General features: G+C 43.0%; 1 long non-coding RNA gene across 2 annotated transcripts in view; it reads right to left on the bottom strand.

The window, feature by feature from the left end:
- Nucleotides 1–12,051, bottom strand: part of LOC123588856 — a 101,612-nt gene extending 89,561 nt beyond the window's left edge. For both annotated transcript variants that reach the window (XR_006708040.1, XR_006708041.1), the window contains exon 1: nt 11,962–12,051. This is a non-coding gene — a long non-coding RNA (uncharacterized LOC123588856). The remainder of the gene's footprint in view (nt 1–11,961) is intronic.
- Between the last annotated feature and the right edge of the window lie 7,900 nt (nt 12,052–19,951).

Raw genomic sequence — 19,951 nt, 5'->3', positions numbered from 1 at the left:
AAAATAAATATTTTAAAAAATACCTTTTTAAAAAAAAAGCTTCGTATCTATGATAGAGTTGTAAGAAAGGTCCAACAAGAAGAAAACATACATCCAAAATTTAGATGTGATGAGTTGTTAACATTTTGCCATATATATATATATATATATATATATATATATATATATATATATATATAGTGCTGAACCGTTTGAGAGTAAACTGCAGGTAGTTCAATCCTACAGAGCTTGTCATGTATTTCCTAAGAGTAAGGACGTTGAGCTATAAAATTATAGCTTAATTACCACACTCTGGAGATCTACTATCAATGTAATTCTACTATTTCCAGATAATACTACTATTATCTAGAATTATCTAATAATCCATCCATATTCAAATTTTCCCAGTTGTCCCTGTAATGTCCTTTAGAGTGGGATTTTTTGGGGGGTGGGGGGCAGGCCAGGACCCAATCAAAGTTCGCATATCACATTTCATTGTGCTTTCCCTTTTATTCTCCTTTCATCTAGAACAGCTCTCAAATGTGTTTGTTTGTTTTTTGCTTGCTTATTTTTAGGACGTTAATATTTTTGAGAAGTCCAGGCCAGTTGTTTTGCACAATGCCCCTCAACTTGGATTTATTGGATTGTCTCCTCATGGTGATAATTTGGGCAAGAATACCGCATAGGTATTTCTGTGACATGCTCAGTGTTCATATCAGGAGGCACATGATGATAAGTTTGATGACTCAGCTAAGGTGGTGCCCGCACAGTTCTCCATTCCCAGGGTGCCTTTACTGTGAATTAATCAGTAATCCGTGGGGAGATATCTTGAGACTGGTATTACACTCTTCTCCAGAATAATTCACCTAATGGTTTCTGCCTAGGTTGCTGATTCCTGCTTTAATCGAGTATTTCCAGGGTGGTTGCAAAATGTGAGTTGGTAAACTCGTCATTTCTTCTACATTCATTACCTGATGTCCTTCGGCTCTTTCCCCTCTCCCTCCCTCATCTTTTTCTTTCTTAATATCAACATGAACTCGTGGATTCTTCTTTAATCCCATGTGTTATATATACTCCATAACTACCATTAGTGATTTTGATGCTCAGATTATCCCAGATTTGGCCAGTGGGATCTGGCTTTGGGCTGGCTCCTGGATTATTATGACATGCCTCCATCATTTTTTTCAGCACTCCATATTTTCTGATGAACAAAAGATGTTTCAGGTATACCTCGACCTTTCCTGCCATGACCCTACGATCATCCATTTCTCCAAGGAGCTCTGGTAACTTTTTGTGGACAATGCTATTTAGGAACCAAGATCTGAGCATTAGAAGCACTCATTGCTACTGGGATGTAATGCTTCAGTAGGACAAAGGCACAACATGGGAAGTCAGGCCCAGAGTCATCTGGGAACCTGTGCCATCAACAGAGGCTGAATGCAAAATTGGAATCAAGTATCACCTCCCAAGTACAGGAAGTATTTGTTGTTTTCAGATGAGCAGCATCCATTCCTCATTCTTCTGATAACAGCACCCCTTTCTCTCTTGGGGGAATTACCTCTCCCATCTGTAAACAGTCACGGCAGGACTGTAGATCAAGGTGTAGTGCACCTCTCCCCATATCCGAGAGGTGGGCACTAAATCCCTAAAGTAGACACATGCCCCGGGACCCAGGGAGGATGCTGAAGAAAAATACTGACATGTTTGAGCAGAAGCGGGTTTGACCACATGTCCGGAGTTGACAAAGCCAAGTGACCTTCAAGGTGAAATTAAACACCCCTCTACAAGGTCTGTTGGTTTCTCATTTAGTGAGAGCCTTTGTCCCACACAGTTGAAAGCTTCCCTGTCTTTGTAGAAAAATTCTGACACAACAGAGCCCATTTCAAACTTCCTTCCCTAATATTGGTTCTTTCGTGCATCCTTTCCACTTCATAGAATTCAGTTGTTTTGACAAACGTCTAGATGGCTAGTGATACATTTTCATCTCCTTCCAAATCCTCGCAACAGATACTCTCCTTGTAAATCAGCATGGCTTTTTTTTCTGAGGAAAAGCTTCTAAAACTTTGTTCATCTTGTGTCAGTCCCTGCAGGGTTTCTTTATTTGCCTGCTTGCTTGTTTTGTGGGGAGCAAAAGAAAAGCCTGAAATCTTGACACTCATAACCTTCAAAAATTATGAAATCTATTTACCTTCCATTTTCCTTTATTTGAATCCTTTTTCCCCCTTCTCTCTTTCTGGTTATTCTTCTAATCTCCAACACATAGATGTTACACAGAAAGGTAGATATAGGTGAAAAGAAGGAAGGGAGGGAGGGAGAAAAGAGGAGAGGAAAGCGAAAAAAAGATCAAAGGAAGAAAGATTCTTACACTCCCCAGTGCTTCATAATGTAAAAACACAATAAAATATTTTATATCTTTTGGTGCATGGGTTTTTTGAGCCACACCATGCTTTGACACTAGACTTATTCATGCCAAAAGGACTCGGTCACTGTGGAAGACCATTGCTCTGGGGGATGGGGAAAGCACAGGTGCAAGTGTGCAAAATTGATGGGTGCCACTTGTTTCCTCTAAATGAATAGCGGGAGATTTGTATTTCAATATGGGCCATGAGAATAAAAGTGGTTATTTCAGGGCTACAGGAAATACCAACTGCCAGAGCCTGACGCATCTCTCTGCCCTGCCCTTATAAATCTGAACTTACAGGACAAGAGGGGTGGATGTTCACTGTTGGGTGGCCAGTTTGGCTATATGTGGAAAGAAATGAAACAGTGTGGGGGAGAGGAGGTTCTGATGAAGGTATCATTGATTTTTCTGAGGTTTGGAGCAACAGACAGACCTCCAACTGGCGGAGGGGGAAGACTGCTTAATTTCCTACTCACTCAAAACCCTTTTAGCTCATCAGACATGTATTGGGGGTCGGCAACATCCAGGAAGGCAAAAATGTGCAGGCACTCAAGCTTTTGCTCATAAAGGGACAAGGGAAATGGCCAACTCTGCTCTGACCAACACAAGAGCTTCCCTTAGTGCCGGGCAGCTTACAGCCAATGGTGCGCCACAAACCCTTCACTACCAAGTTTCGGTCCTTAGGCAGACGTTATTGTTTCTTCCCTACAGCTGGGGTACTTGTGGTTACTGTAATTTCTGTATGATTTCTGTTGAGGTGTTAGCTTATTCAAGACTGTAGAAGGTGGATTTGAACTTGAAACAGGTAAATACAGGTGTGGCATCACATCAAGCGAGTGCAAAGGAGAGACATTTCTCAGACTCTTGCTACTCCAAATGTGATCTTTACACCAGCAGTGTGGGTATCGCCCAGCAGTCTATGGGAAATGCAATATCTCTGCCCCTCCCCCTCAGACCCACTGAATCAGAATCTGCATTTTAACAATATCCCTGGTGACTCGTGTACATGAAAAGTTTGAGAAGCAGTAGCTGAGAACATGGAAGATCTTTGTCATACGAACAGATGAGACTTCGGTCAGGGCATTAACAAGCCAGCTGATATCCAAGCATCAACCAAATGGTCAGGAGCTACAAATGAATAGTGGTACATAAAATGTCACCTGTATCTTGAGTGCTGACGCAATTTCTGATGTGTGAGAGAACAGGCACAAACCCAGACAGCTGAGGACTACATTTTTCCCTACACTGACATTACATCATCCACTCTGACAGTCACCACAACTCTGCGAGGTAAGTAGCACAGGCTTTCGCACCACCCCCATCTTGCAGGTGGAGTAACTGAGGTTCTCAGAGGTAGGACAACTTTCCCAAAGGCACATGACTCTGGTGAGGTCCAGCTGGCACTTGAACGCTGATTGCCTGGTTCCAGGAAGGAGTCCTTCTACAGATGCTTCTGAGCCAGTGTGATAAGGACCAGGCTGGTTTTGTGACTGAAATGAAATCAGCGTGACGTACGCTTGAAAGGAAACAGGATTTCTCTAGTGGGGAGTTGGGAAAAGTAGATAAGCTGACATGATGCCGACAGCTTCAGATATCAGATCCTGGGTGTCTGGCTCCACAAAGAATTCACCTTCACGTTCATATCCTTCTTAGGTACAGGGGGGAGCTGATATCAACAGGCCATCCCACTGAGATCTAGAAACCATCCAGGACAACATGCATCTCTCAAATCTAGGACAGGTCCCTTCTTTTGACAATAATGGCCTATTTTTTCCACAGCAGGGTGACTAAACTCTTTCCTTCATCTCCAAGTGAGGCTGAAAAAAACCCAGATTTAGGGCTTCTTGCTGATATGAACTAACTTGAACGGAAAACCCATTGTTCAGCCTTGTTTCCTCAGTCACCTGCCTAACCTGATTGTAGTCACTTAGAGAGAAGTTCCCCACAGAGAAACTGAAGAGCTTTGCTTAAAGTAATCAACAGAGACCTTGGGGGCTGTTGCAGACCTCAGGAGACATTTTAGCAACTGTGCCTGGGTACCTTTTCCTCCAGTCCCAATCACTCCTCCTGACATCGTCTGTAAAACTGGACCCTGATGGGCTTCAATAAAAGGGACCACACGGATTCTGAGAAAGAGGTAAGCTGGGGCAGGCTGGAGAACTAAAGGAGGAAGATCACCATTTTGTGAGCAGAGTAGCTTCGCACTTAGCTGGCCTGCCTCTTGGAGTCACTAAATTCCTGTGGGAGGTCAAGGCAGAAGAGAAAGAAGCAGAGTTCCAGGAATGATGTTCAATGAAACTAACTCAGTGTATCACTGGTTCATTTCAGCCTATCTTCAGGACAAACGAGAAAGAAAAGTCACAAGAGAGGGCATAGTATCGATTAGCGGTATCCAATCATGGACTATCTTTGTTCAATGCATCATGATATAAAACAGTAAGAAGAAAAAGAATTCACGAATATAATTTGGAAGCCCTCCTTGGCCTGTAGAATTAAGGTTGGCCAATGTTTTTCTCATACACAGAAGTGGACAGTTTCTCGTCATTCCCCTCCTTCCACCCAACTCAAGATCAATGGTTTCCTATGCTTGTGCTTCAGAAAGCAGTATCAGCAAAGCAGAAACCACTCTAGGTGTTCCAAACAAAAGAATTGATTACAAAGGTTTGGGGGTGGATGGGAAAACAGTTAGAAAGGGAGGGTTTGATAAGCAGAAAGAAGAAGGATGATAATCAGACATCAGAAGCTGTTAATGCTGGGTGCCTGGGTGGCTCAGTTGGTTAAGTGTCTGACCCTTGATCTCAGCTCAGGTCTTGATCTCAGGTTCATGCATTCAAGCCCCACATTGGTCTCCATGCTGAGTGTGGAGCCTACTGTAAAAGAAAAAAAGATTTTTTGGAAGAAAAAATAAAAACAGGTTGGATCTGTGAGCCTGCACCCAGTGTAGTGTTGGAGATACTGAGGAATCTCTTCTGGAGTTTTCAAAGGGGGGCCACCTCCTCCAGGGCTAGCACTGCACAAAAAGTGCTGTCTCTGCCTTGGATGTTGGAGTCTAGAACTAATCCACCTCTCCTGTGGCTACAACTACAGAAATTTCCCTCCTTTTCCACCCTCTGATTTCCAGCCAGTGCACCCCAAAAGGAAGCCAGCTGTCAGAGAAGCATAGGACATATAGCGTGCAAATTTCCAGCCCCAGAAGTACAGACTATGGAAGGGCTGGTATTTATAACCAGCACAGCAACCAAGCTGTCCTCGGTTGACAGCGCCACCCAATGGCCAGCCCTGGAATCAACATGACCCAATACCTTTTCCCTTCTCAAGGAAAAGGAGAGACAGGTGACCTGCACGTAACTTTAAACTGCACGTAACTTTAAACTGTCAGGTCAGCTCCACATATGTTTGTTCAGAGCCTCAGGCCGAAGGAACAGCAGCTACCCAGGGTATGCTTTCCTATGGTGGGTCATAAGAGTGCAAGAAGGTGAGCAAAACACACAGGCACATTTGAGGTGTCTGTTTGCATCATATCTGCTAAAGTGCCATTGGCCACAGCAGGTCACATAGCCAAAACCAGTATTTCACCATTTCACTGGGTAGTCAGACTGTGCTGCAGGATAGAATATAAACATGAGTGCAACTAAAGTTCAAAGGCAGAGAAGTGCACCCAAGGGAGAGGCCGGTGCATGGTTTGCTGAAAACAGACTGCATGCATACAAGGCTCAGCATGGTCCAGCACTTACTTGCAGCAAGAAAGGAGAGCTAGTGCACAAGCACCAGGCCTGTGCAATGTGTCAGTCTGCCATGGCCAGTGGATCCATTCCACACCAACACAGCACTTACCCCCATTTCATGCTGCAGCGGAAGGAACCCAAACCTTCCCATTGGGGTCCGAAATACAGAAAGCCGTGGGCGTGCATGAGAGCCACTGGTCACGTGCTTAAGGAGAACAAGACTACATATCAATCTGGGAACAGAGAAAGATCTTTCTTCACAAGGCCCTAAGCCCAGCATAGACTGTGAGAACTCTGACTCTCGCAGTAAGGAAACGTTCCAGGCTCAAACCCACTCATAAGGCCAAGCTGGGGCCAAATGACCACACACAGGAGACTGCCTTTCCAACAGCTCAAGTCCTTGAGTAGGGAAATCCACTCCACTCACCTAGTGTACCGCAAGGTCATATGGTAAAAGAATTGTGATTAATAATCCAATACACCACAGAAGGCAGGAAAAAATCCTGTCTTTGACCCCTCTATTCCTACCTTCTAGTACAAGGTCCAGCACAGAACAGACATCAAGCAATGGTTGTTGAAATTAATAGATTATAAATGGCATGGAGTAATGTGAGGCGTGTATATAACACAGTGATTAGGAACATGAACTTCAACATCACAGGACCTGAATTCAGTGTAAAATGACACAGTGATTTCAAAAACAGTTTGGGGGTACCTGGCTGGCTCAGTCTGCGGAACATGTGATTCTTTTCTTTTTTTTAATATTTTTATTTATTTTTAATATTTTAATATTTTATTTTATATTTTAATTTAATTTAATTTTAATTTAATTTAATTTTAATTTTAATATTTTATTTAATATTTTAATATTTTATTTATTTTTGAGAGGGAGGGAGGGACTGAGGGGTGGATGGACAGAGGATCTGAAGCGACAGCTGCAAACCCCCTGCTAGGCTTGAACTCACGAACCCATGAAATCATGACCTGAGCTGAAGTCGGACCCTTAAATGACTGAGCCACCCAGGCACAAGGGTGTGACTCTTGACCCAGTGTGTGTTCAAGTCCCACATTGGGCATGGAGCCTACGTTTAAAAAAAAAAAAAAAAATTATTGGACCTTTTTTTTAATGCTTATTTATTTAAGAGAGAGAGAGAGAGCATGAATGGGGAGAGGGAAGAGAGAGGAGAGAATCCAAAGCAGGCTCCACGCTGTTAGCACAGAGCCCAATGTGGGGCTTAATCCCACAAACCATAAGATCATAACCGAAACCAAAACCAAGAGTCACCTAGGCACACCAAACTTTAAAAAAAAAAACAACTTTAAATAAAAATAGCTTGGGGGTGCCTGGGTAGCTCAGTCAGTTGGGCGTTTGAGTTCAGCTCAGGTCATGATGTCACGGTTTGTGGGTTTGAGTTTCACATCGGACTCTGTGCTGACAGCTCAGAGCCTGGAGCCTGCTTCGGATTCTGTGTCTCCCTCTCTCTGCCCCTCCCCTGCTTGTGTGTGAGTTCTCTCTCTCTCTCTGTCTCAAAAATAAATAAATAAACATTAAAAAACAACCAACTTGGTAGTTTTTCTGTAAAGTTAAACATGAACCATTAAACCCAGCAACGCTACTCTTAGGAATCTACCTTTAAAAAAATGAAGGCAGGGGCACCTGGGTGGCACCGTCGGTTAAGCCTCTGACTTCAGCTCAGGTCACCATATGGCAGTTCCTGGGTTCCAGCCCCGTATTGGGCTTTGTGCTGACAGCTCAGAGCCTGGAGCCTGCTTCAGATCTGTGTCTCCCTCTCTCTCTGCCCCTCCCCCTCTTGTGCTCTGTCTCTCTTTCTCACAAATAACCATCAAAAAAAATTTTTTTTTTTTTAAATGAAGGCATACAGCCACACAAAAACATGCATGTGAATGGTCATAGCAGAATCATTCATAACAGCCAGGACATGGGAATAATCCAAATGTCTATCAGTTGGTAAGCAGATAAACAAATGCGGTATACCCATCCAGTAGAATACTATTCGGTGTTAAAAATGAATGAGCTACTAATATTTGCAACCACATGGACGTACCTCTGGATAAATAAAAGAAGCCAGATGAAAAGACCACATATTATATGATTCCGTTTGTATAAAATGTCCAGAAAAAAGTCAATTCACAGAGACATACTGAAGATTAGTGGGTTGCCTGGAGCTACAGATGAAAATGCAGATTGCATTCAAATGAGCACAAAGGGATCTTGTGGAGGGCAAATGGAAATTTCTAAAACTGGATTGTAGTGATCACTGAGCTGTACATTAAAATGGATGAATTTTGATAAAGTTAAGATAAGACCTGGGTTCGAATGCTGGCCCTACCACTTACTATCCATGTGACCGAGAGTGAGTTGAATAGTCCTATAACCTCTGTGAGTCTCCATTTCTGTAAAATAGGGACTCAACCGAGGATTGTTGAGAGATCGATGAGATAATGCATGTGGTACCCTCAACACAGGGCCTGACAGGTGTCTGAGGAGCTGTCATGGAGTCTCTAGCACCTTTTGCTTTTAGGGAAATCACTTCCACTCAGATCCAATCCAAGACCAAGGCCCAATCTCACTTTCTGTTTAAGTTGCTGGTTCCCAGATCCCCCCAGGAATATGTCGATCTCTGCCTTGTCCCAAGTCCCTGGTACAAGAATTACTCAGAATATTTCTGGGCCAGAAATAAAAGTATGTCAACTTCACCTACTACATTGGTCCAGAAATTGAAGCTTTTCCAGAATGTTATACTGACATGAGAGAATCCCTGACCAAATACAGACACCTCTTCTTCACCTTTTATTTCACTTTTTTTTGTTTAATGGAAAAAAAAAAAAAAAGAAGAACCTTGGCTTAGCAAGTCTGGGCTGCCAGGAGCTGACAGATATTCTAAGCAAGTTGCAGGAAACATCCCAGCCTTTGCAATGAACCTTTGGGGAAGGAACAGCCACTGAGAATGTGATTCACTTTGATGACAGCTTCCTGATGAGGGCTCGAACCAGCTGGAGGGTTGGTCAATTTATGACTTCACAGAAGACTCAATAAAAGTCATAAATAAAAGGGCATGTGGGTGTGAGTGCACCACATGAAGTCGGGAGGTCCCAGACGACAGAACACAAGGCCAGTAACTCTGATTTGGCTCAAGGTTTATCACCGACGCAGTGAAAGGTACAGACCCCGTATGCCAGCCATGCTTGTCGCGCGATGGAAACAGATTGTGCCTAAGGACTAGGGGAGCCATTTCTCAGATTCCTCGGGCCGTGGATCTGTGGATAGGGAGGTGAGGAAAGGCCGCCTTTCCTAATAAAATAAACCCTGGTGCCTCCAAGTTTGACTCTCTTTAAGGATTCTTCTAGGAATGAACAACTGGATGTCTCACCTCCCCAGACTGCCTGACTGTCCACCATTCAATCCGCTCTTGAAAACCAAATGCTTTGTGTTCACATACAACACAGAATAGCTTCAGAACAGCCCACCTGTTGTACTTCCATTCACTCATATAATAACCCTTATTACTATTATTGCTGATGTCAATAAAATTGATTCTAAGCTGACTTCCCCTCCTGAAATAATACGGACATCAAGTCATTGTTGTGATGGTGAGGGCCACACGAGAGAGAATGAAAAATAAATAAAGAAATAAGCTTCTCAGCACATGCCTGGCACATAGCAATCCTCCAGAATGTGCAGCTGTGGAATTTCTCACTATCCAAACACTTTTCCATGAAAAGATTTAAAACTCACACAGGAGTGTTATGGAGCCTTTCTCTCATGTGGAAGATGTAAGATGTACTAGATACACACACACACACACACACACACACACACACACACACACACGCTTTGGGATATTTTATATCCACTTTGTAGATGTGGCTGCTATATAGATGTAGATTATATAGATGTAGATTCTATATAGAGAGAGCCAGATAGTATACAGTGAGGGGACAGGCATGATATGCTAGAGGGTGGTCAGGAAAGTCCTCCCTGTTAAAGTGACATTTGAGTAGAGTCCTGAGTGAAGTGACGGAGTGGGCCATGTGGATATCTGGGCAAAGGGCATTCTAGGTAATGGGAGCAGCAAGTGCAAAGGCCCTGAGGTGGGATCTATCACAATATATTTGAGAGTTGAACAGTCATCGAGGTGCAGGAGTAGAGTGAGCAAAGTAGGTCAAGGGAGTAATACCAGACAAAGCCAAATGTCAGGAGTTAGGGCCTACAGGGCAAAGAGTTTGGGTTTTATCCTAAACGTGATGGAAAAAGCAATCAAGCATTTTCAACTGAGGAGTATCATGATTGGATTTACTCCCTCGAAGGACCAGTGAGGCTACCATGTGAAGGGTAGATCATGAAGAGGCAAGGGAGGGAGCAGGAAAGAATGGCTAAGAGGCTACTGGAGTTGTCTAGGCTGGTGACAATGCGGCCCTGAACTGGGGCAGTGGTGGGTGGATCTGGGCCCCACTTTGGAGGCAGAGCAGACAGAACGAGCAGAGGCAGTCGGAGGACTGGGTGGCAGGGTGTGCAAGTGGGAGGAAGGGAAAGGGAGCAACGGTGACTCCTGGCTCTTTGGTGAGCACCCTGGGAGGAGGATAGAGCCATTCACTGAACAGTAAAGACACAAGAGAAATATTTGGGCTGGAGGGGGTGGGGGGCCAGTGGTGAAATGTGAAATGTTCTGAGTCTGGGTCACACTTTAAGCCATGTCAGTCATTAAAAAATTATAAATAAAAAAATAAAATAAACCATATCAGTCATTTACACCTCGATGGAACCAATTAATAACATCTCCTATTAATTGGGGCTTTTCAGTTCACAAGAAACTTTCATTTTTACTATATTGTACATGACATATTACATAGTAAATAGCATATATAGTGGGTATGGTATATTATAAAGATAAAAGTTGCTTAAATACAGCATACATTACATACCATACCTTATTAAATAAAGTGCATATATTACATAGTATATAATATTATAATAGTATAGTATCTATATTATACAAATCTATGTAACACATGGTGTATTATTTATTATACTAATAATATATTATGCTCAATATAGCATGTAGTATATTATAGTGTGTGTTGTATGGTGTAATATATCATATATATTATACATTACATTATATACAGTATATATTATAGCATATATAGTATATATTATAGCATATAAATAATATATAGCATGTATGATATATGTGCTATTCATGTTACATAGTATATATGATAAAGAGAGCACGTATCATATAAACTAGTGCTTATATGTTATAGTGTATATTATATAAACTGTAATATATAATATGCAGTATGCTATGGTATATTTTATATATATATAATATGCTAGCTATTACAGAGTATATTATACATATAGTACATTATGTATAGGTTATTATTTATTATCTCTTTAGGCCTTTAAAGCCTCCAACCTTCCCCCTAATTTCTCTCCCCCACCAAACTGGGAGAAAACAAAGTCTCAGAGGAGGAAATGACTTTACCAAAGTCTCAGAGGTGGCAGGACGAGAAGCTGGGGCCCATAGAATTCCACTTTGCCTACCTTGATTGCTGTATAAGCTTCAGACCTTTTCACGAGAAAAGTCTTGATGGTAAGAAATTTTTGCCCTTATTTATAGAATGTAAATATGCTCCAGATACTATGCCAAGAACTCCTAAATTGTATCTCATTTAACCCTCCCACTGAAACTACCTCCGAGGATATATTTTGTCATGGTTATCTTTCCACAGATGAGAAAACTGAGATTCTAATAGATCGGGGACCTTGCCCACGGTCACAAGGTTGATGAGGAATAAACCCCCCCACACACACCCAAGCTCTTCACTCACCACAAGGAGGTAACTGAATAGAAAAGTCCAAATGCCGGTTACATCCGTTCAGCTGCAGGAATCCGGGTGTAGCTTCTGCTAAGCCTGTGGAAAGAAATGTACAGTTTTCATGTGACTTTTCCCTTCTGAACTATGTCATCTGTAGTGACAGAGATCTCCAATTTGGGCTTCAGTGCATTGACTATGTTGCACAGCTAAACCCCCTTGTTGGTGGGGGGGCGGGGGGGGGATGAAAATCACTAAAACTGAGCCTGACAAAGAAATGACTAGCACGCAGTCAGCGAGGATGGAGTTGAAGCCCTCCACGGTGGAAATTACATAAACAGCAGCCTAGATTTCCTAAAATGTAGATTTCTCCTATCCCAGTTCTTCAAAAGCTCCAGACGCTTGAAGGAAAATACCTCTAAGTAGACATTTGTTACTTATTTTTCTCTCGTTGCCTGTGCAAACATCCTCCTAAGCTGCACATTTCTCTTATCTTTTTCCTCTCTTCTCTATCACACCAGTTGCCTGGAGCCCTTATTTCTCCATTTTTTTTCATCGCTCAAAATTGCACAAAGCTTTCCCAAAGCATTGGTTTGTCGAAACTCATGTATAGTCTGAGATCCTAGCTAGAATTGAGAGGAAGATGAGAAGGAGAGGAGGCAGCGGGGAGCAAGAGCCTGAGTCTAGCCCAGAGAGCCCAGGAAAATGGGCTTTTGCTCAGATAGGTTAATAACATGTGGGTTGCATGAATTTTAAGAACAGGGAAATGTCGCTTTCTAGAAGAACATAGTCTCAGAAATGGTTCCAACAGTTCTCCCCGACATATGTGAATAGAAAGCCACCAGCTCTGGGGGGTAAAGGAGGCCAGGAGCCAACATTTATTGAGCCCTTACTATGTACCAGGGCACATTTCCCTAATCCCTACAGCAACCCTAAGTGAGGGATAGTATCACCTCTTTTTGGGGATTGGAAATATAAGTGTTTGTAAGCACTATAACAGCTGGGATTTTGTCTGTCTTTTGTGCCCACATCAGCAGCAGGATGCCCATTGCATAGCAGGTGCTCAGTAAATATTTGGTGAAGGAATGAATGAATGGATAAATGAATGAATGAATAGACCAACACTTACGGAAATATAGTGTATAGGAATAATAAAGAACACAACATTGGAGTTGGAGAGGCCTAAGGCAGGATTAGATGCAATAATGCTGACTAGATGAGATTATAAAGTACTTGTAATCAAGCCCTCTATAAATGGTAGCTGTCTTTATTGTGGTATCATGACAATCAAATCTACACTTGAATTAAATTAATGTTTGATGATGATGAAGAAGAAAGAGGAGGAGGAGGAGGAGGAGGAGGGGAAAGAAGAGAAGATAGGGATGGTCTCAGAAGTAACAGTGGAAAAAAAGATCCTGCCTTGAAATCTTGTAGAAGATGTGAAAACTTGCCAGCGGCTGCCCAATATATTCTTTTTGAATTAGATCAGTCTCTGTAAGGGCTGCCACCTGTCTTGAACTTTCGAGGGACCCAGAATTCAGAATTCTGGCTCCTCCTTTCCCTATTCCAGCCAAGTGGAGTTGGATGAAACATTTATTCCTTCCTCTCTCCACGTTGGGAATGACTTTTGAAAGTTTGCATTTTGTCTCTCTCTTTTTTTTGTTGTTCTTGTATTTTATTTTTTAATGTAATTTATTGTCCAATGGCTTACATACAACACCCAGTGCTCATCCCACCAAGTGCCCTCCTCAATGCCCATCACCCACTTTCCTCTCTCCCCCACCCCCACCCATCAATCCTCAGTTTGTTCTCTGTACTTAAGAGGCTCTTATGGTTTGCCTCCTTCCCTCTCGGTTTGTAACTGTTTTTCCCTTCCCCCTTGGTCTTCTGTTAGGGTTCTCAAGATCCACATATGAGTGAAAACATGATCTCTGTCTTTCTCTGACTGACTTACTTCACTTAGCATAATACCCTTCAGTTCCATCCATGTTGCTGCAAATAGCAGGATTTCATTCTTTCTCATTCAGGTAGTATTCCATTGTATATATAAACCACATCTTCTGTATCCATTCGTCAGTTGATGGACATTTAGGCTCTTTCCATAATTTGGCTATCGTTGAAAGTGCTGCTATAAACATTGGGGTACAAGTGCCCCTATGCATCAGCACTCCTGTATCCCTTGGGTAAATTCCTAGTAGTGCTATTGCTGGGTCATAGGGTAGATCTATTTTTAATTTTTTGAGGAACCTCCACACTGTTTTCCAGAGCAGCTGCATCCGTTTGTATTCCCACCAACAGTGCAAGAGGGTTCCCGTTTCTCCACATCTCACCAGCATCTATAGTTTCTTGATTTGGTCATTTTAGCCACTCTGACTGGTGTGAGTCTCTTTACGGGCATGCCACACAGAACATATCCAAAATGTTTGGACTGGATGTTTGTCTGATATACTGGTTCTCAACGTATGCTTCGGAAACCAGCAGCATCAACACCAGGTAGGAACTCATCAGAAATGTGAATTCTTAGAGCACCCTGGACATCCTGAACGGGAAGTTCTGAGGGTGACGCCTAGCCATCTGTGTTTCCACAAGCCCTTCAGGTGATCCTGATGCCCGTGCATAGGTTTTCAGAACTTCTGCCCAAATGAAAGGCAATTAGGGGAGCCCCAAACTGTCCTCTCCATTTAGTGTGTGGGAGGTCTCTGATCTTCAAAGGAGAGGAGTAGGCAGAAGCAGGTTTGCTGGAGAACAGGTGTCTTCTGTAGCAAAGGGGAGGAACCAGAAAACTCTTGCTCAGTCAACCCCCAATCCTGAACATCTACTATGTCCCAGGAGCTGTGCTAAGTGCCAGGAAAACCATGGTGAACAAGATGTATGATTCCAGCTATCCAGGATCAAACAACAGGTGCGAAGGACCAGAAGCTCACACGCATCACACCGGCAAAGATGGAAAATCTGACAAAACCAAATTCTGGAGAAACAGGAAGCCTCGTGGGTGGCTGGTAAGAGTGTACATTGGCACATCCACTCTGCAGAGCAGTTTGGTGACACCTAGTTGAGCTGGAGATGTGCCAACTCTACAGCCTACCAGTTCCGTTCCTGAGTATATACCGTAGGACTGGAGAAGCTCCATCACTTTTCATGAGGAGAGATGTCCAGGAGTGTGTATAGCAGCACTGTTTATGACAGAAGAAAGCTGAATGCACACTTACAGGAGAATGGGTAAGTAAATCGTGATACGGTTGTCCAGTAGAATGCCATCGTAACCAGTAGTAGTAACAGCAGTAGTGAAATAAGTGAATAAATGGAATAAGTGAAACATAATTTTGATAAATTGAAAAAATCATAATAGTGGGGGGAAAAGCTAAATCATGAAATGATATGTACAGCAGGATTCCACTCAAAGTTTTAAAACATGCAACACAATACTACATGTTGATAACAGATCATTCATACACAATGAAAAGTATAAAAATATGCATGGAGGGGCACCTGGCTCGTTCAGTCAATGGAGCCTATAACTCTTGATCCTAGGGTCATGAGTTCGAGCCCTAGGTTGGGTGTGGAGATTACTAAAAATAAGAAATAAACTTAAAAAAATGTTAATGTACATGGAATAAAAAATGCATTCTGAGGATAAAGATCATCACTGGGAAGGGAGAGAGAGACAGAAGAAAAGGCACAGGACTGAGATGGGGTCCAGCAGGATGAGATTGTATTTGTTATGCTACATTTCTTAAACTGAGTGAAGCATAAATGGTTGTTCACTAAATCAGCCCACAGTTTTTTTGTGTGTACCTGGAATAGCTCATAATGGAATAATTTTACATAAGCCACTGCAAGTAGTTAATAAATAATTATAAATGTGGAAAGCACCATGAAGAGACGACAGGCTGTCATAAGAGGAGACATAACAAATCCCTTTACTTCAGGCTTGCTTTTTACTTGCCTTCTTGAAAGTCTTACTGTCAGCTGCAACCAGTCATAAATTAGATTTCGTTTTTGCTTGTCTATATTCTTTGATTTTCTAACCAAGGAAATAAACCATTTGGATTTTGAGATATGTAATTGATATTGTTGATGGGGGCAGTCAAAATCATTTACAAAAGTTTCTTGGGCATTTCAATGTTCTATATGTCTAACACATACTTGTAAGTATAGACACATTAGATGGTGAGTAGGGAATTCTGGGAGGATCTACATCAAGAAGTCAGCAGCCCTTATTTCTGGTAGGAGTATTAGAAATTTGTATTCGCATCTTAAAGTGACTCCTCATGTTTTCATCAACTCATCCCTTTCTCTTCTTTCTTCTGGAACAAAAACCCTCCTTCTTATGAGAAACCTATTCCTTGTATTTCAAGGGGGACTTGTTTCCACCTTCCCAGCCACTGGCTCACTAACATGTCCAATCAGAACATTTCATTTGTAGCCACAGGGATTGGCTGATTGGCTCAAGGATGCACATGTGATACATGCCCAGCCAATCATATCCCTCCCTGAGACTCTTCTTTCCAGTAGGTTCTTCAAATGATGGGAATTAGTCTAGAGTTAGTCATGTTTACTTTTAGACCTCTTCTGCCTGGAATAGGCAGAAGAAATGGAGAAATGAATAGAGTGAGCAAGACAGCACCTTGCCAGGATTATTTGAGCCCTGGATGTAGCCCTGCCTGACTCATCCCTGGAACAACATCCTTGTATTGATACATTCTCTTGAATCACCTACACCAGGTTGGGATTGATTTCTGACACTTGAAGCTGAACATGTTCTGACTTTTACACTTCTATTTTGTTCCCCTCTATTTTCTACAATTTCCACAATGAGCATGCATCACATGTAGAACATGTTTCAGAATTGAAGAAGAAGAGGAGGAGGAGGAGGAAGAAGGAGGAGGAGGAGGAGGAGGAGGAGGGAAGGAAGGAAGGAAAGAAACAGCACATCAGTGTTTATCTGCAGAGGGCTCGCTCACAGACTCTTTTCCTCTGAGGTATAGGCCAAGCCCACCTAATTTGGAGGAGGCCATGGCTTGCTTCTGGCCCATGACCCCCACTGGCTCTTCTGAGGTCTCCAGGCCTGATTCACTGCTTCTAAACACTTTCCCCCTAACCAACAAATTACTGAAAAATCCACCTTTTCCAGCATCCCCTGTTGGTCCCTGCTTTACAGTGATAATTAGTATAAAGTTGGGTGTCTCTTTCCCTGTGGGAGAAAAATTCTATCACGGCATGAAGTGGAGCAGAGTGTGGGTGGCTTTAACAGAGAGGTAGGAAAGCTTATGTAAGTGACATTATTATACGTGATTATATCACCAGGGTAGGAGAAACTCATTCATATTTGGGTGTTATACCCACCATTAAGTTTTAGGCTTATATGAAATAAAATGATGAAGAAAAGCCATGTTCTCTCTCCTTTGCCCAACCCCAGAATAACATCAACACTTATTCAGCCTTACTTGGTCTGGGAAGTGTTCTCAGCACCTTCCATATACTAAATCCTCATAGCAACCCCATGAGGGGAACTGTCCCCATTTTACAGACAGGCAGACTGAGCTACAGAGATGTCCCAACTTTCCCAAGACCCCGTAGCTGGAAAATGGGGGAGCCAAGTCTCCAACCCATGCCGTTCATATCCCACATCCACCTTCTAAACCTCTCAGATAAGTCAACACTGAAGCTCTGTACAAAACCAAAATCAACCAGTCAGATCTCAGTTTGGTCAAACACACCATAAGTTTGTCAGCAAGAAGGGGGAAAAAACCCACCCAAACTATTTTTGTTTTCTTTTAATTAAATTGACTCCCTGGCTGTTGCAAACCCAGAATATCAGGAACTGTTACAGACAACCTTGTGCATATAGGGCAGAGATTTCAAACTGGAGAGCGGTAGACCAAATTCAGCCCACAGATGTGTTTGCTTTTGCTGGATCCAGCCATTTTTCAAAATGTTTTAAATAGAACACATACTCTTGAGTTTATCACAGTCCCCACCACTGCCTAAGGTATTAGACTTGGTCCACTCGCTTACAGGGAGGGAATCTGAATTAGCAGCGTCTGGTCTAGGGAATGCTTGGTAACAAAAAGAAAACTCTTTTGTTGACTTCAAAAGAGTATTTGGGTAATAATAATAATAGCTAAAATGTGTGGAGTCCTTACTCTATGCCAGATCTCATATGAAGTGCCTTGCTTCATTTGATCATAACCAGTCTTGTGAGAGGTTATGGGTATGGTAACCACGAGAGTGCACCGCTGGACCTGAAATCTACCCACCTCATCAGTGATAGAGCATAGCAGGGAGACTAAGGCAGGCCCAGTCCTAGAAAACACAGGACTCCTCTGACAGCCAACTTGGGTCACCTCGACGTTTTTCATACTATGCCGTTCAGACGTTTCCACCCAACCCTCTCTCCTTCCCTCAGGGTCAGACTTTCATCGCAGTCTGACTTCTGTCACATAAATGTTCCACCTAATGAAGTCCTTGCACGTTGCTTCCCAGAGCCTCTTAGAGGACCCAGAGTGACACCGGGGCTCTCCCAAGATCACATAACTAGCAAGTGACAGAGCCGGGATTTCAACCAGGTCTACCCAACGCCATGAGCCAGAGTTCTGAACCATCATCTCAGACCCAACTTGGCCATGGCTCTTATTTTCTCAAACTTCTTGGTTCAAAGTAGCCAGAAATCACAGTCCGGACCCCAAAGTGGCCAGGGGCAAGAGGGAGAGTTTCAGACCCCAGGGTTGCCGTCGAGTACTAGGAAAGAGCGTCGGCTACTCAGAGCTCAAGGAAGGAGGCACAGGCGACTGGAAAAGGGACATAGGTCTACGCTGCTCTTTTCCCACGGCCCTGTGGGAAACATGGCCCCGCAATACAAGAGCAAGCACTGGACTGAGACTCTGGGAGTGCACCCAGCCTACCCTACAGAGATGCATCAGCAGCAGGCGGGAGTTGTGATGCAGGGCTCTGGAGCCCATGGAGTATGTTCGTGTCTACCATTATCACATTTGATCCTTAGGTGTAATCATTATATGTGTAAAATCTTTTAACTTTGTTAAATCATTTGTATGTTTAATTGCACCCTTGCAAACCGAGGCGAAATTCACTTTATTAATCATCACTAAATAAACCCCTGCAGCTACTCCACCCCACACGGCTTGGTGTTACACCCGCCTGGTGGGAGTGTCCTTACAGCTTTACTTGTGCGGTCCTCTTCAACACCATCCTTGGACTGCTCTGCCCAGAGCAAATCTTCCCCGGCAATCACACATCCTCTCCTTGCCCCTCCAGACCAGCAGCTTGGGAGAGCGACTGCCTCCAGCCTTGAGTGTCCCTCACAGTCCTCCACACCTGCCTCAGGGTCTGGGTCCTAGCTCAGACTGTTCTCAGACACAGGCTTCCCATTTGGTGAGAATCCATCCTTCAACGTTCCCATGATTTAGTGTCACTTTATTTTGTGAACTCTTGCATATTACAAGAGAAAACATGATCTACCTTCTTGAACCTACAGATATTTAGGCCCAGAAAGTTGATATAACTTGCCCAAAGAGATCTCTTAATCTGCCATCCAGAGTCTTCCCTCCATTCTCTCAACTGCCAAGACAAACATTCTAACGCCCAAATCTGAGCTTACAATCCTCTGTTTAAAATCTGACAATGATGTCCTGTAACCTATGCCTGTTCCAGTCCTTTGTTTTCCCCAGTAGGACATACATGACAGGTGACATTATGTGAGCATTACACTCTTTGGGTGTACAATGGAGGAGGCGGGATTGTAATTCCCAGCATACCTACCAACCCCATCTCTTTCTTTCTCTCTCTTCACAGAAGGACAGGAGAGAAACATTATCAGGGACACATGTCCACATTCATTTTATGTTTCCACTTAGGAAATTGTTGAGAAGGTTCTTTCCAAGAACCATTATCACCCATAAAATGCTTCCCAAGGGGATGCTGCAAACGGACTTTAAGACTTGGACCCAGAAGCTAGTAGGTGCTCAGTAAATGTGGGTTGAATAAA

This window comes from Leopardus geoffroyi, chromosome E3 (assembly GCF_018350155.1).
Source record: "Leopardus geoffroyi isolate Oge1 chromosome E3, O.geoffroyi_Oge1_pat1.0, whole genome shotgun sequence".
NCBI lineage: Eukaryota > Metazoa > Chordata > Mammalia > Carnivora > Felidae > Leopardus > Leopardus geoffroyi.
The sequence above is the reverse complement of the archived record's forward strand: the minus strand, read 5'-3'. Positions and strand labels throughout refer to the sequence as shown.